The sequence below is a fragment of the Cygnus olor genome, chromosome Z (genome assembly GCF_009769625.2).
Source record: "Cygnus olor isolate bCygOlo1 chromosome Z, bCygOlo1.pri.v2, whole genome shotgun sequence".
In the NCBI taxonomy this organism is placed as follows: domain Eukaryota; kingdom Metazoa; phylum Chordata; class Aves; order Anseriformes; family Anatidae; genus Cygnus; species Cygnus olor.
The window spans coordinates 17,133,637-17,149,407 of NC_049198.1; positions in this window are offsets into that span (position 1 = coordinate 17,133,637).

Below are 15,771 nucleotides of genomic sequence, written 5' to 3' on the forward strand. Positions count from 1 at the left end.
AGGTGGGAAAATGTGCAAGTTAATATCAGTGGTATCTGATGGGGTAGGTGAACCTGAATTAATGAGAATAATCAGGGAAAGAAATGATGATACAAGAACTTAAATACATAATATTCCAGACGAATGTTAAGAAAAAGATTGGTTATTCAAATCAAATGAAAATAAAAAAGAAATGAAAACCAAAGGTATTCATACAACCAGTGCTAGAATTTCTCCTAATATGGTCTGTTTGTTTGCAGAAAATAACGATTGAAATCATCAGGGGTAAAAAACACCAAGATCTAATTCTCAATTTTGGTTCTCTAGTGCAAGAGCAGCTCTAGACTCCTGGAGTGCTGAGTACCTGTCTTGACACACAGATGCCTCTGTACAGAACTTCTTTATTTGATGTAGAACTACCTGTGTCACAGGAAAACTTCATTGGCATTATGAAATCAAATTCTTTCATTGCTTGATTTATGGATTGGTTCTTTTAACTCAGCCATTTGCCCTAAAACATTTGAAATTCCTGAGAAGGAAACTGCTCCCTGAATTCATCATGTTATTTTATTGATTCTGCTTCTTTGTGTCCCAGCTCTTGGCATGAATGTGATAGTTTTGGAGGCAAGTTTTTAAACAAATTGTGTCATTTCCCATTGAAACTAGACTAGGACTTCTCACAAGGTCAGTCAGTCTCTGGGGCATTATATGCAGGTGAGGGATTGTAATAAACACATTTTTGTTGTCCTCTAGAAACACCTACTGAGCTGTTATTTCAACTTAATCTTTTTATTTCAAACTGTAATGTAATGTATAAGCAAGTACAAATCAGGATTAGAAATAGCTTAATCAACCACATTCTTTTTCTCATATAATGAAAGGTTGTGGTTTTTTCTCTGCTTGATTAAGTGATTGATTCAATGTAGATGATTCCCTGCATGCCTCGAGAAGAGTATTTATGTCTGAGGCTTTTTCCAGTGTACTTTGTACCTACAAATATCAGGGAAAGGATGAGAAATATTTTGTGCAGCTCTTTAGATGTAAGCATGCAAGGTTACTTACTGCCCAATGACTTTACTAGATGGATAGCACTAAATAACAAGTTGTCTTCAGGTGTTTTATATTTTTTATCCCATAACCTTCTAAATCCAGGTTGACTGCACCATGATTCAAAACACAGCAGGACTTTCTGTGCTGTGGATCACAGCAACACAGTTGCTGGGCCAACTTCTTTTCAAGACAAGCAGAGCTCCAGTGACTGTGTAGGTGAGTAAGCAGTGAAAACACGGAGTCAGGGTCTACAGCTTTCCCCGAAAGGTACCATTTAGCTAAACATTCAAAGGTTCTTTCAAAGGGTGGAAGATAGAGCAATATCTATACAGGGGAGTGAACACTTTTATATTACATCTGTGACTGTCTGCTTCTTTTGATATGAATCAATGATTTTGGAAGAAAATGATGGAAAAGATTAGACTCCTAAAAAGCCTGTTCTTGTCCTGATTACTTCATTACTAAATAAGCATTACAGAACATGTTATATTTATTTTGTATTGTCAGTATAGCTTGCATATCCAGAAAAATTGTTCATGCTTTCAGTGAATTGGGGAGGGGAAATATACAACTCTTGTGAACCATGAGTAGCAATGTGATTTGGGTTAGCCAGGAGTGTGTACATGAAAGAAATGCTCTAAAGACTTGCTCCTGGAAGGCTCTTCATCTCCCACCAAGTCTCATCCTGTTAAACCTGTTGCTTTTCATAGAAGTCACTAAGCTTTTCTTTCCTTTGTTCCTTCTGAACCACTCCCAGGTATTTAAAAAGAGAAAGCAAGTGGAACACTCACTAAGGTGGAGTATTGTTTGAATGGCAGGATGAGCTGAGGATTTTCTTGTTTCTGTTCATTTAAACAAAGGTTCTTCTACTTCTGTGTTCCCCAAGAGCTCTATTTCTTGAGTTTCAATGAAGTTAATATCAGAGCAAATTACATAATAATTAGATTTTACTTTCATTTTGCTAATCTTCAGGAGAGCATTTTCAAATATTTCAGGCTCTTCATGTATGAAGTGGGGACTGGGAATGGAAATAGGGAAATACAGGAAGACGTCCTCTGGGCAGGAATGGAGACACAACATTGAGCAATGTTATTGGGTATAGCGAGAGCAGTTTAGCAACCCTTTGGATTCCTCATAAATTCACATCTGAACTTGTTTGTTGCATGTGCAGTTACCATAATACCTATGAATAAGCTTAGAGCAAGAGTATATACATGAATATGTTGAATGAATTCTGGTGGATGAAATGTTTGACTTGAGCCAGAGGTGCATGCTTGCAGCCCCAAAGGCCACCTGCATCCTGGGCTGCATCAAAGTGGAGTGGCCAGCAGATTGAGGCAGGGGATTGTCCCCCCCTACTCTGCCCTTGTGAGGCTCCACTTGGAGCACTGCGTCCAGGTCTGGGATCCCCAGTACAAGAAGGATGTGGTTCTGTCAGAACAGGTCCAGAGGAGAGCCACAAAGATGATTTGAGGGCTGGAGTACCTCTCCTGTGAAGAGAGGTTGAGAGAGCCGGGAATGTTCAGCCTGGAGAAGAGAAGGCTCCATGGTGACCTTATTGCAGCTTTCCAATACTTAAAGGGGGCTTATATAAAAGATGGAAAGTGACCTTTTGCTCAGGCAGACAATGATAGGACAAGGCGGAATGGTTTAAAAATAAAAGGGGGGAGATATAGATTAGAGGTTAGGAGGAAATTCTTCACTCAAAGGGTGGTGAGGCACTGGAACAGGTTGCCCAGAGAAGTTTTGGACGCCTCATCCCTGGAGGTTTAAAACCAGCCTGGATGAGGCCCTGGGCAACCTAATAATCTAGTGGGTGGCATCCCTGCCTATGGCAGGGGAGTTGGACCTAGATAATCTTTACAGTCCCTTCCAACCCAAGCCATTCTGTGATTCTATGATTCTATGAATCTAAACTTTTATAGAATAACAGCATCAGTGTCCATAAATTATTCCAGATACAGGGTCAGAAATTAGAAGATAGTAGTTTCTACTGATTTGTAAACAGAAGAGTGAGTTGTATGCAGTTTTCTTCAGACATATTAAAATTATAGGGCAGCAAGTATCTTGAAAGCTGATAATTACATTAAGTTAAATTCTGCACTCTGATATGAGGGAAAAACAGGTTATTTTGGACAAGAGGTCAAGTTTAAACATGCAGTAAGGAGAAATATATTGGTTAAATTAATGGAGCTCAACAATATTTTGCATTATCTGCAAATTTGAAAGGTTTTTTTAGGAATCAGATATTGTGGGATTTTATCATGGGAATTAATTTCACTTTAGGAAATAAGATACTTATTGTGTGATAAATAAATTGTCTTAAAATATCAGTGGGTTTGTTACATTTAGGTTCAACAGTTATTTATGAATTACAGTAGAGATTAAGCAATTCTTTCAATAATTTTCAATACTATATTCTCAGTTGAGGAGTATAATTATTGCATAATACAGGGAAGAAATCTACAACTGAATGTATGAATAATGTGCTTATTCACGGTAAGCATCTTTAAGATATCCTTCACAGATCATTAGCTTCATGGGATTAAGAATGAGCTTGCATAGATTTAACTATGAATCCCCCTCCTCAGGATATTGTAACAGGTATGAAACCCTTTCCAGACCATATGGTGACAGAGGGCAGCACTCCTTCCCAGGGGCCTTGTCAGACCTAGCCACATTCTATTGTCAGGCACAGCTGGTGAAACATGATGCTCACTTAGTTTAGCTTAGCAGAAGTCCCCTTAAAGATATGATCAAGACTACAGTGATCACACCAAATGACTTGCATTTTGTCAATCTGCCATAATTCCCACATAATCCCATATGTGGTTATAAGATATATTAATAAAAATATATTTATATTTATGTATCAAAATAAATACATACTTACACGTGTAATTATAAAACTCATCATGTGAACAGAAAGTCAATATGAATCTACAATTTGAGCACACTAAGGGGGGGGTGGTGGTGGTAATAAAATAAAATACTGATATGCCACCAAATTATTTCTGTTCTGTTTTGGCAGATAATCTGGTAAGTATCTCTATCATTTTTCCATAAAACAGTACATAAGGTTTGAATTACTCTTACTTTCAAATGGAATTTTAAAGTCATTATAAGAAACACACTCTGCAATTGTCTGGAATATACTTTTATGAAGATTTTTAAAACAAATAGACTTGTTTCATCTGTACATCAAAACAGTTAAAATAATTAATATAAGTAGATTCTTTGTAAATTGGGGAGGGAGAAAAGGGGAGAATGTGGGCAGGGAAGCAGCACAGTGGGGCAAAAGATATTTATTCCATAGAGTTCTTGATTATCTCTAGAACTGTTGTTGGCCTTCTATAGTACACAAGTCTCACTCAAGTAAAGTGTTTATGGCTGTGTTTTCATCGACTGCCTTCAAAAGTCAAACATAAATTAATTTTCTTTTTTCCCACTTGCTCCCTAGAACACCATATATAGCACATACAGCACAAGCCAAAGTGAAGTAACCATTCTCTCACCATTGGCCACTCCACTGTACTGACAACAGCAGTAAAACATGGAAAGGCATGACAAATATTTAAACCCAGCAAAAATTAATCAGGAGCTCAATTAGGCAGAAAACAATTATCCAATCTGTAATTTGACTAGGGCATGGTAGCAGATGTTCCTGCACTTACATATAGTATCATGGGACCTTTAATTAGCTTAAAATAGCCTCATCTTTGGAATTCACTTTCCACCCGTTTGGTCAATAATGGTCTCAGTTTATTGATCTGCAAGGCACATGTGTTTTCCCCAGCTGCAAGATACTGGAAAAACTCCAGTGCATGATGTTAAACATATTTTAGCTTGAGTTTCTGTATTTTTGCAGAAGAAGATTAACAGGAAGTTACTGCAGTAAGACCTATGTAAGAGTTATCAAAAATCCAGCCTCCTTTTCAACATACATCAGTACATGTATTTATAAGACCATAGTTTTAGATGTCATCACGGAGAGCAAGCTTTCTACAATATCCACAATATCCTCCTGCAGGGGCATGAGTCCAGTGAATAAGCATATCAGGGAAAAGCACATCAGCTGCTGAATCACTGACCTTCCTTTCCTGAGTGTGTTTGTTTCTCTAGGGAGAATTTCCATTTGGGTGCTGAACAAGCAAGTTGTTACCTTGCTTTGTCCTAGAAGATCTCTTATTGCCACGATGTAACTTAAATCCTCATATTATACTTCATACCTTGAAATAAGATGAAATAATATTTCACTGAGGAAGGGTTTTTCTCTCATTTACCTAATCTACCCTGGAAAATAAAGTGCCGTATTCACTAAATCATACCTCTGTTGCCATGGAAATTGTAGAGATTTTACACCTTGGCTTTTTGACTTCATTTCTGGATCACACAGGAGAAGGAGATGCAATAAGACAAGTTAGGCTAAGAAGGTAACACAATGATTTAAAAAAAAAGCAACTCTCGTAATTAAACCAAAATGTCAAGGATATATATGGAAAACACAGAAAAGATAAGTGGGTTTATATGTAAACACTTGCATTAAGCAGGTTTCCCTTTATATCTCATGCCCCTTAAAGTGACTATAAATGGAACTTTTTCTTTTTTTTTTTTTCTGATTAAAAGCTGGATAATATTGCCTAATTATATTTTATCGTATTGACATACATGCCATGGAACTGTTACCAAAGCAGGTTAAATCCATCATTTAACAGAACAGTACTCAGGCTGGCTTTAGCCCAACAAGCTACTAATGTTTAAAAGCTAGATTGTTTTGCAGACTGCAAGTTTGTTCATGAAGTGGATATTACCAAAACTGAACAAAGGGCAAGTTATCAATTTGAGGGTGTATTTAACAATAGTACAAGAAAATTATGTTTATTATCCCAGCATTGTGCTGTTCTACCTAATAATAATATAACATAAAAAAGAATTGCATTCAAAATCATTGTCAGTTATTTAAATTAGCAGTTATGTAAACAGTTATCATCTAATCTCAATTGTTCCTTCATTTAAAATAGATATTGGCCAAGGAAAATAACAAGCTTCTTTTCATAAAACAAAATGCATATGTGTTTCAAAAGAAAACATGCTTATAAGCAGGTTGCTAAAATTCCAAGGAGTAGGTACTTTCATCTGGGTTAATCTCTAATGCTATCCAAGGGCTCCTATACTATGGGTGGTTGAGTGAAACAGACATTGAGCAGACCCCAGAGAATTAATCCACTGAGGTTTGTTTCTCTCTATGACTGTTTTCAATAGGGCTACACTATATTCTCTATAGTGGTTGGGTTTTTCAGTAGTGTTGTCCTACTTTCCTTGACAATTGCCTCAATTTACAGTGTACTGAAAATAAGAAATGTGTTTTAGGCTCTTGACTCAAGCCAATTACAAGGGGCGGAGGGAGGAAAGCTAGGCATCTATGGTCAAAATGTGACACACATAAAGGAAGGATTACAGATGGCATATGGTACTTGACTTCTACTGTGAATAATTTACTTCAGTTCAGGAGACAGGGTAGGTATGGTGGTGAGGCTGTGTTACTTCACAATCATTAGCAGCATACTGCCATTTGTATTTCGCTACATATATGCTGGTGCAGAATATGATGGCCTTTCTTTATTGGACTTGGGTATTTTGAGCACAGTCACCGTCAAGCTGGGATAAGTGGCACTGTTCACTATAATGTTTAGGAAAAGAACATCCTTCAGCTATGTTGTAGTAAGTCTGCAGTAGCTCTGTAAGAGTTATTCTGATCATATAAAGGAGATAAAATGGAGGAAGTAAGAAACTGCTGATAAATGTAAAGGAGGACACGATACGGCAGCAGAGGAGTGAGTATGGTACCACTTAATTTTATGTAGACTTCCAGTTATCCACTGCATGGGAAATTGGATACAACTAAGTTGTTCATTTGGTGGATGTCTGCATCAGGTCAGGAAGAGTAAAGGAAGCACAGACCCGCTCCCCTATAGCAACTTGAAAAAAGAAGTTGTGTTGTAGCCTCCTTTTGTAATGCAAGGTACACAGAGTTACAGATCTAATGGTTATCCAAGGTTCCAGCATGTGTGTGCACAGCATCACTGGTGTACTGCTAGTCTGGCTCTGCTAGCCATTGCTTGTACACACAGAAGCATAGGAAAAAAAAGAGTAATTTATTTTGGAAGTGACCTGTGGAGCTCGTCTAGTCTAACCCCCCTACTCAAATCAGGGCCAGTTTTGGAGTTAAAAAAAAACGATCAGGACTTACCCAGCTGAGTTGTGAGTATCTCTAAGGTTGTTGATTCCACTGCATCTCTGAGCAGTCTTTTCAATATTTGAACACCTTGAAAATCTGTTTCCTGATTTCTAAACAGAATTTCTGTTACTGAAACTTTTGAGGTGCTCTTACTGTGCATCTCAAAGGAGTCTGTCTCCATCTTCTCCGTAAATTAGCATCAGGTTGTTAAAAAAGGCAAGATTCTTAACCCAGTTGTCTTCAGATAAACCCAAAGATCTGATCTTCTCTTCATATGTCACTTCTTAATTTTCCCCATTGACCACCACTGGACTCTCTCTGGTATGTCAGTGTCCTTACTGTACTGGGGAAGGCAAAATTGAATAGAATAAACTATGCAGGACACAGGTGAACAATCACTTCTCTAAAATCTCTCAGTATACTCTTGCCAATATAGCCAGTGTGCTTAGCATTCATTGCTGCAAAGGTGCAGACTTGATGCACATTCAACTCGTTCAATGGGTCACGAGAGTTGGTTCTGCAAAGCTGCTTTCTATCTAGTCGTTGTCCAGCGTACTCTGCTGCATGGGCATTACAGGTACAGCTCGGGTGGAGAACATTACTTTTGTCTTTGCTAGACATCAAGAGGTTCCTCTAAGCCCAAATCTCTACAAGATTCCTACAAGATTCCTCTGAGCAGAAGCCTTGTGTTCCAGGACATCGTCCCATACCCTCAATGTCACATTGGCTGCAAACAAACTAACATCTACTGGTGCATACTTGATACGTACTTTGGAAAATGTTAGATTACACTTGCTATAAGGGAACCTGAGTGAGGGCAAAAGACTAATGTGACTTATATGTACCAGCAAGTTATATCATCTTAGGGTGTAGATGCTATGCATCATTTTGTTCAGGAACTTGGTTGCTTGGTTCTCCATTCTAACTTGACAGTAAAAACATAGCTAAAGAAATTCCACTTTAGTGTATAAAAAATTAATTTCCCAAATATAAGGTCCCAAATCATTTTTAAAGACTAAAATAAAAGATTCTGAATGGTCAGTTTTCAAATATATCATGAAAATCATGATATTTGATGTGAAAGAGAGGATCTGTCAACACCTGGCTCCTAGAATTGTTATAATTTCTTTTTTATTATTATTTTATTTTATTTTATTTTATTTTAAGAACTCAGTTTCTAACCCTTTTGCCATGGAGGAAAAGTTTTATTTTTGTCTAAAGAAATATAAATGCAAAAATCACAAGTTATAATATCTACGTGAGCTTCAGTCTTTCAAGGTATTGTTTCCAATTTTTAAAAAGCTTGGAGTTTTTGGTGCCATTTGAAAGGGAAAGACGGAAAATTATCAATAGCATTACTGCAGAAATAAATTTATCAGTTTGAACTAAGTGGACCTGCTACCCTTCTCCTGATAAAATTTACCATTCCAATAGAGAGTCTGTAAAAGTATTACCACCTCAACACTGTCAATTTCATTCAGAGCCCTAAGAGCAGAGAATTAAGTGTAGCCTGAACTGGTACTAATTTGTCTCCTTCAACAGTCATGTGAGGCTTTTTTGTTTTATTATGTGGTTCAACCCTTTCATTTTTATTTCCCTACACAAACAATAATGCAGGAGGACAAGACTTCACAGAGCTGAGCACTGTGTCTCAGTTAAACCAGACTTGTGAAACAATACAACATCAGAGAAAGGAAGGATTTACCATAAATATGACGTAGATTGAGTACAGGCATGTTGTACCTAAAACCTCCTACTTAAGCTTACTCTAGCAGCCATAAATAAGCATTTATGTATCTATTCATGTCTAACTTCAGGAGAATTAGTAGCCATTTAGTGCTGACAGGCAGTGGATGTCAACCTTTAAACAGGAGCATTCTTTTAGCAGCAGGGGTTCCTCTAAAAGAAGATTTGAGATAACATCAAAAACCATTCAAATTATTTTCAGTATGCACCTACAGCCTATTACCAGAAGTACTTTAAAACATTTGTAGAGCCAGGAAGTAGTATCAGTTTATCATATGCTACTACACAAACTGAAGTAATTAAATTGTCAAACATTCATGTCCATCCAGTCTTATGATCCATTTATCCATTAGAAAGATACAATGATCCAAGCCCCATTTAATGGACTTATTCCTTCTTAGATTTGTGGACACACATGATGTCTTATGAGATGTTCATAGGCAATAAAAAAGGATTTCATTCATAGCTGTTAGACAGCGGTATCATTTTTCCATGAAAATAGTCTTATTCCTCCAGCACAGAAAAAAAGTCAGATTCTGACCTGGCAATTTTTTCACCCTGCAGTTTTTCACAAATACTGAGTCAAATAGTTAGGGAAATAGTTGTATGATTTTGCCAACAGTCTTAGAGCATTAATCTTAAATCTCCTTGAACATTTTATGGCATATATAACACAGAAAGGTAAAGACTTCAGGCCTAATTCTGCCTTGATCTTGTGCTAAAGAAAGCTGTGATCACTATTTTGAACTGTCAAATCAAATTCTGTTTTTCAAAGCATCCAAGCAGTTACACAGTAAAAATTCATCACAATCATGGCCAATTCAAGGACAGTACATATACTGACAAAAGCAGCAAATGCATTGTTCACATTGAACAATTCAATGGGCACCACTCACTGAAGCCGATAAATTTATTTATTTTGCAGATCCCTTATAGATGTGCCCTCAGCTGATTCTCATAACACTGCTTAAGTCTCTTGAGCTTGTGAAATATCATTTAGATCAATTAGATAAAGTGGAATCAAAAGAAGTGTTCAGTGGCTGAGACAAGATACATGAAATAAATGTACCAGTAGATTGCACAACAACAAAATGACAAAACAGACTATTTCATTCTAGACATTATATCCTTGCTGCTCACCTGGATCCTCAATTTTGGTCCTTAACTCAGAAGCTGATTAGGAGAATATGTTAATTCAGGAAATTAAGTAACACATGCAGACTAGATTCACAGCAGGCATTTTTTCCAATACAGCAACTGGCACAGCTGGTCTCCAAGTGCAAGTAGTGGCATAGCACCAGGTCCTCCACTTCAAAATCACTCCCCAGTACATCAGGCATTTCATGCACTCCAGTCTTAAAAAAAATAAATAAATAAAATAATTATAATAATAATAATAAAATTAAATTTCTTGCACACAATGTATTTTTTTCCAGTTGTCTATTCAAGTGTTTGGCAAACTGCTGAAAAAGATGGCTGGTAACAATAATGTCTTTTTACAAGTTGTTCCTTTTATTGCTGAAAAGATTTAGGTATGATTTATTCTGTTCAAGCTGACCTCCAGTTTGGACCTTGAATACTTAAAAGCTGTTCAAGCATACAAGTTATAAAACTTGTGAGAATAAATAAACAGGTTAATATAGAAGAATGGCTTTATGGGTGTTTATACTAAGCTTGAGTTCATGCCAGATGTGAAGTAGATGTCTAGTTCAAATGACTCTTCACGCCTCTAATAAAAGTTTGTGTCTTCTCCCAAAAAAACAGCCCTTTACAAATGTTAATAAACATTCTTCAACTTACCGTGTCCTGGCAAGACCCAGAAAATGGAGAATGTGATGAATAGTTCTGTGCAGAAACATTTATGTAAACTTTGCAGTGGTGTACAAGCTATAAGTTTTACTGCTGTAAAAAGAAAAGTAACCTACTTGAAACCTCTCACAGAAATAAAGGCACCAATTGGTTGCTTCACTTTGCTGATGGCATCAGAATGGCCAATAACATCATGGGATACTGAACTTAGATGGAAAGGCCAATGTCTTCTGACCGAGAAGATTAAATTTTACATATTGTTCTGGTTTTCTCCAAGAGGCTGATCTAGGTCCTTCAGAGAAATACATGGACAACACACAGCTTTAGGGTTGAATTCTCTCTCTTAGAATCACCACACATTTTAAATTAATTTATTTGAAGAATGTATTCCAGACATACTGGGCCTGGAATATCAGCATGTTCCTATGAAAATAAGAAAAAGGGACAAAATCTGATATCTGTTTAATTTCCCTTGGATTCCCAGGCATTGGGCTAGCAAAATTTATGTTCATTTTGAACATTTTCCTGACCTCTTTCACTTCAGAAGGCTCCTTTTTTTTTTTAATTATTATTTTATTTAGAAATCTGTCTTTTTCTAAGGCTAGACTCCAGAAAGAATAATTTCTTTCCTAGAAAATAATTCTGAGGTGCCTGGGACAAATCATTTAGATTCTTCCAGTCAGTCTTCTGAAGCCTTTCATTTCCCTGAACCCATACATGGAGACTGAGGGAGTAAAGTCCCAGTAAGCAAAGAGAAGGTTCGATACCACCTGTGAAATTAAAAGAGTATGAGTCTATGGGGCCTGATGATATGTATTGCAGGGTCCTGAAGGAACTGGCTGATGTAGTTCCCAAGCCTCTCTCCATCATATTTGAAAGGTCCTGGCAGGCAGGCGAAGTCCCTGGTGATGGGAAAAAGGGAAATATCAGTCTCATTTTTTAAAAAAGGTAGAAAGAAGGACCCAGAGAACTATAGACTGGTGAGCCTCACCTCTGTGCCTGGCAAGATCATGGAAAAGATCTTCCTGGAAACAATGTCAAGGCACATGCAAGACAATGAAGTGATCTGGGATAGCCAGCAAAGCTTCACCAAGGATAAATCATGACTGACTAAACTGGTGGCCTGCTATGATGGACTCAACATCAGTCAACAAGGGAAGACCGACTGATGTCATTTACCTGGATTTCTGTGAGGCCTTTGACATGATCCCATACGACATCCTGGTCTCCAAATTGGAGAGATATGGATTTGAAAGGTAGACCATTCAGTGTATAAGGAGTTGACTTGAAGGTCACACACACAGAGTAGTCAATGGCTCAATGTCCAGGTGGAGGCCAGTGATGGATGGTGTCCCTCAGGGGTCTGTACTGGGTTCAGAACTGTTTAATGTCTTTCTCAATGACATAGACAATGGGATAAAGTGCACCCTCAGCAAGTTTGAAGATGACAACAAGCTGAGTGGTGTGGCTGATACCAAAGAAGGAAGAGATGCCATTCAAAAGGACCTGGACAAGCTTGAGAAGTGGGCCCATGTAAAACTAATGAGGTTCAACAAGTCCAAGTGCAAGATGCTGCACCTGGGTCAGGGCAATCCCAAACAATAGAACAGAATGGGAGAAGAACCCCTTGAGAGCAGATCTACGGAGAAGGAACTGGGAGTTCTGGTGGACGAAAAGCTCAAAGTGAGCCAGCAGTGTGCAGTTGCAGCCCAGAAGGCCAACTGCATCCTGGGCTGCATCAAAAGTGGAGTGGCCAGCAGATTGAGGCAGGGGATTGTCCCCCCCTACTCTGCCCTTGTGAGGCTCCACTTGGAGCACTGCGTCCAGGTCTGGGATCCCCAGTACAAGAAGGATGTGGTTCTGTCAGAACAGGTCCAGAGGAGAGCCACAAAGATGATTTGAGGGCTGGAGTACCTCTCCTGTGAAGAGAGGTTGAGAGAGCCGGGAATGTTCAGCCTGGAGAAGAGAAGGCTCCATGGTGACCTTATTGCAGCTTTCCAATACTTAAAGGGGGCTTATATAAAAGATGGAAAGTGACCTTTTGCTCAGGCAGACAATGATAGGACAAGGCGGAATGGTTTAAAAATAAAAGGGGGGAGATATAGATTAGAGGTTAGGAGGAAATTCTTCACTCAAAGGGTGGTGAGGCACTGGAACAGGTTGCCCAGAGAAGTTTTGGACGCCTCATCCCTGGAGGTGTTTAAAACCAGCCTGGATGAGGCCCTGGGCAACCTAATAATCTAGTGGGTGGCATCCCTGCCTATGGCGGGGGGGGGGGGGTGGAACTAGATGATCTTTAATGTCTCTTCCAACCCAAGCCATTCTATGATTCTATGACTCTTGCACATATGCTACTATGCATAATATTTATGTATAGGAATAAATGAACACTCAAAGTTTAACTGTTTCTGTTGGTGTTATATGTAAATGAAAAACACTATGACAGAACTGGAAAAGATGCCTTTTGTTTTTCTCAATTTGTGAAAGTACTCTTTGGAGGACACTGTATGCAGGATATGTGAAGAGTTTAGTATCTTGGTAGATGCTGACCTGAGCTGTATGAATTGAGCTGAAAGTTCTTAGTTCTTGCCAGGAAATAGTGAAGGCATTCTAGGTACAGACCTGCAGCTCTGACACACATCCTTGCTCTCTAAGGGCATGGGGAGGACTGTGACAAGGGAATCAGACAAAAGTCCCAGCCTGCCCTGGAGAGGAACTGCAAGCTTGTAGTTAGCTTCTGAAACCCAGATGTGAGGGCTTCACTCTTTTTGTTACATGACCATAGGCATCATGCCCTCATCTTTCTTTTTCATTCATTTTGGGATCTAAAACAGTTAGAGAAACATCTACATCTTGAAAGACATACGGTCCTATGTGACAAACTACTTGAAAGAGAACAATTATGGGAAGACACAGAAAAACTTCAGGGTACCTGGAAAATCCTAGAATTAAAAGAGTGAAGGAATTAATGAGAAATTGTATATCCACAGACTGTAACAAAAGGAACAAGTGAACATTTTAAGTACTCAGTTTGCATGCAGTGACTCTTCAGTTCCATCCTTATTTAGATCAAATCCTAATAGGCAAGTGCTGTACTACAGCCTCTGGAAAATAGGCAGAAGAGATAATTCAAGTTTACCTCACAAGACAGCATAGTTTACAATGGTCTTCCCCGAACATCTAACTACAAGTTAGATATTGAATATAATCTTCATTATTATTAGATATAATACTTACTATCAAATGTGGCATATTTTATATAACCTGGAGTTTAAAACGTTTAAATCTTCAAAAAGATTTAGCCTTTTTTAATCATTACTAAGTAGAAATATGTAGCGGCTAAGGAAAATTGGAGATTTTCAGAATTAGGATCAAGAAGAATGCAAAGGTTAGTGGCAGGTGAAGGCTGCAAAGTTGATACCACTGAATCAATGACAGTCTTTCTAGAGACTCTTGTGGGAAGAGGATGACTACTACAGTTGTTTTAATAAGTGTTGTATAAGACCAAAAACTGAAGGTCCTTAATCATGATACTTATCTATGCTCTTCATAAGACACCTTAAAAAAGTTGTACTTAGCAAGCTTAGAATCATTCCTTAAAATTATATAAATGGACTTAATTTATGTGTATTCCCTTCTTTTTCTTATGTAGGGGTATTCAGGTTCTGACTATCATAGAATCATAGAACAGCTTGGGTTGGAAGGGACATTAAAGATCATCTAGTTTCAACCCCCCTGCCATGGGCAGGGATGACACCCACTAGATCAGGTTGGCCAAGGCCATATCCAGCCTGGCCTTGAACACCTCCAGGGATGGGGCATCCACAGGTTCTCTGGGCAACCTGTTCCAGTGCCTCTCCACCCTCTGAGCGAACAATTTCCTCCTAACATCTAATCTAAATCTCCTTTCTTTTAGTTTAAAATCATTCCCTGTCATTGTCTGCCTAAGCAAAATGTTGCTTTCCATCTTTCTCATAAGTCCTTAATAAGTACTGAAAAGATGAAATAAATTCATCCTGAAGCCTTCTCTTCTTCAAGCCAAAGACTATCTTGAACTCAATCTACCAGTGTCTTTACCACAATTAATTGAAACAGACTTATGAATGGACAGTTGTTGTTGTTTTTTTCATTATCTTCATAAGTATGTGTGTGGTTGGTCAGAAAATGTAAGTGATTTCCATTCACTCTTTCTTTCCTTTCTTTTGAAAAGCATGACTGGAGAACAATAACTGTTAAGTCATCCCTGCTATTATACAAATTTAAAACAGAATATATTCAGATGATTAACAACATTAGATTTTGGCATATAATATTATCTACACACAACAGGCCTACCACAGAACCAGGACTTCAGTCTCAGCACTGTTATTTGTGCCTTTCCAAGATTTTTCTGTGTGGAGGGAGAAGGTCACCACAACAGATATGAACTCTGGAAAATACAGCACATGGATAATTGGTTCAAAAGCCACAAGACATTTCTTGCTGAGATCAGTAATGGCTTGTGAAAAGATTTTTTATCTGGGGCAGGGTGTTGGCTTTAAGGAGGAGAGCATAAAAATGTGATTGATGGATAAAATATATTTCATTTAAGACATGGGGGAAAAAAAAAAAAAAAAAAGCTTTTTCAAAAAAATGAATCATGCTTTTAAAAAGAAAAAAGTCTGATTTCATTTTCAGATATTTGATAAATTATTTCTTGCAACAAATCAATTGTGATGATCAATTATGATGATTTTGGAAATATAATTCAGGAAATTTTACAAAATGTCAGTAAAATATAATAATAATCCAAACCTGGAAGTAGATTCTTTTGGATCCATAAAAAGTAAGGGCAATTTAAACTGAAAATTTTTGAATCACAAATAAGAGATCTTTGTGGTTTTTTTTTACGTTATTTGGTTGTGGTTTTTTTTTCACCAGTTTAAGTTCAGAAGAATATCCACAAGCAC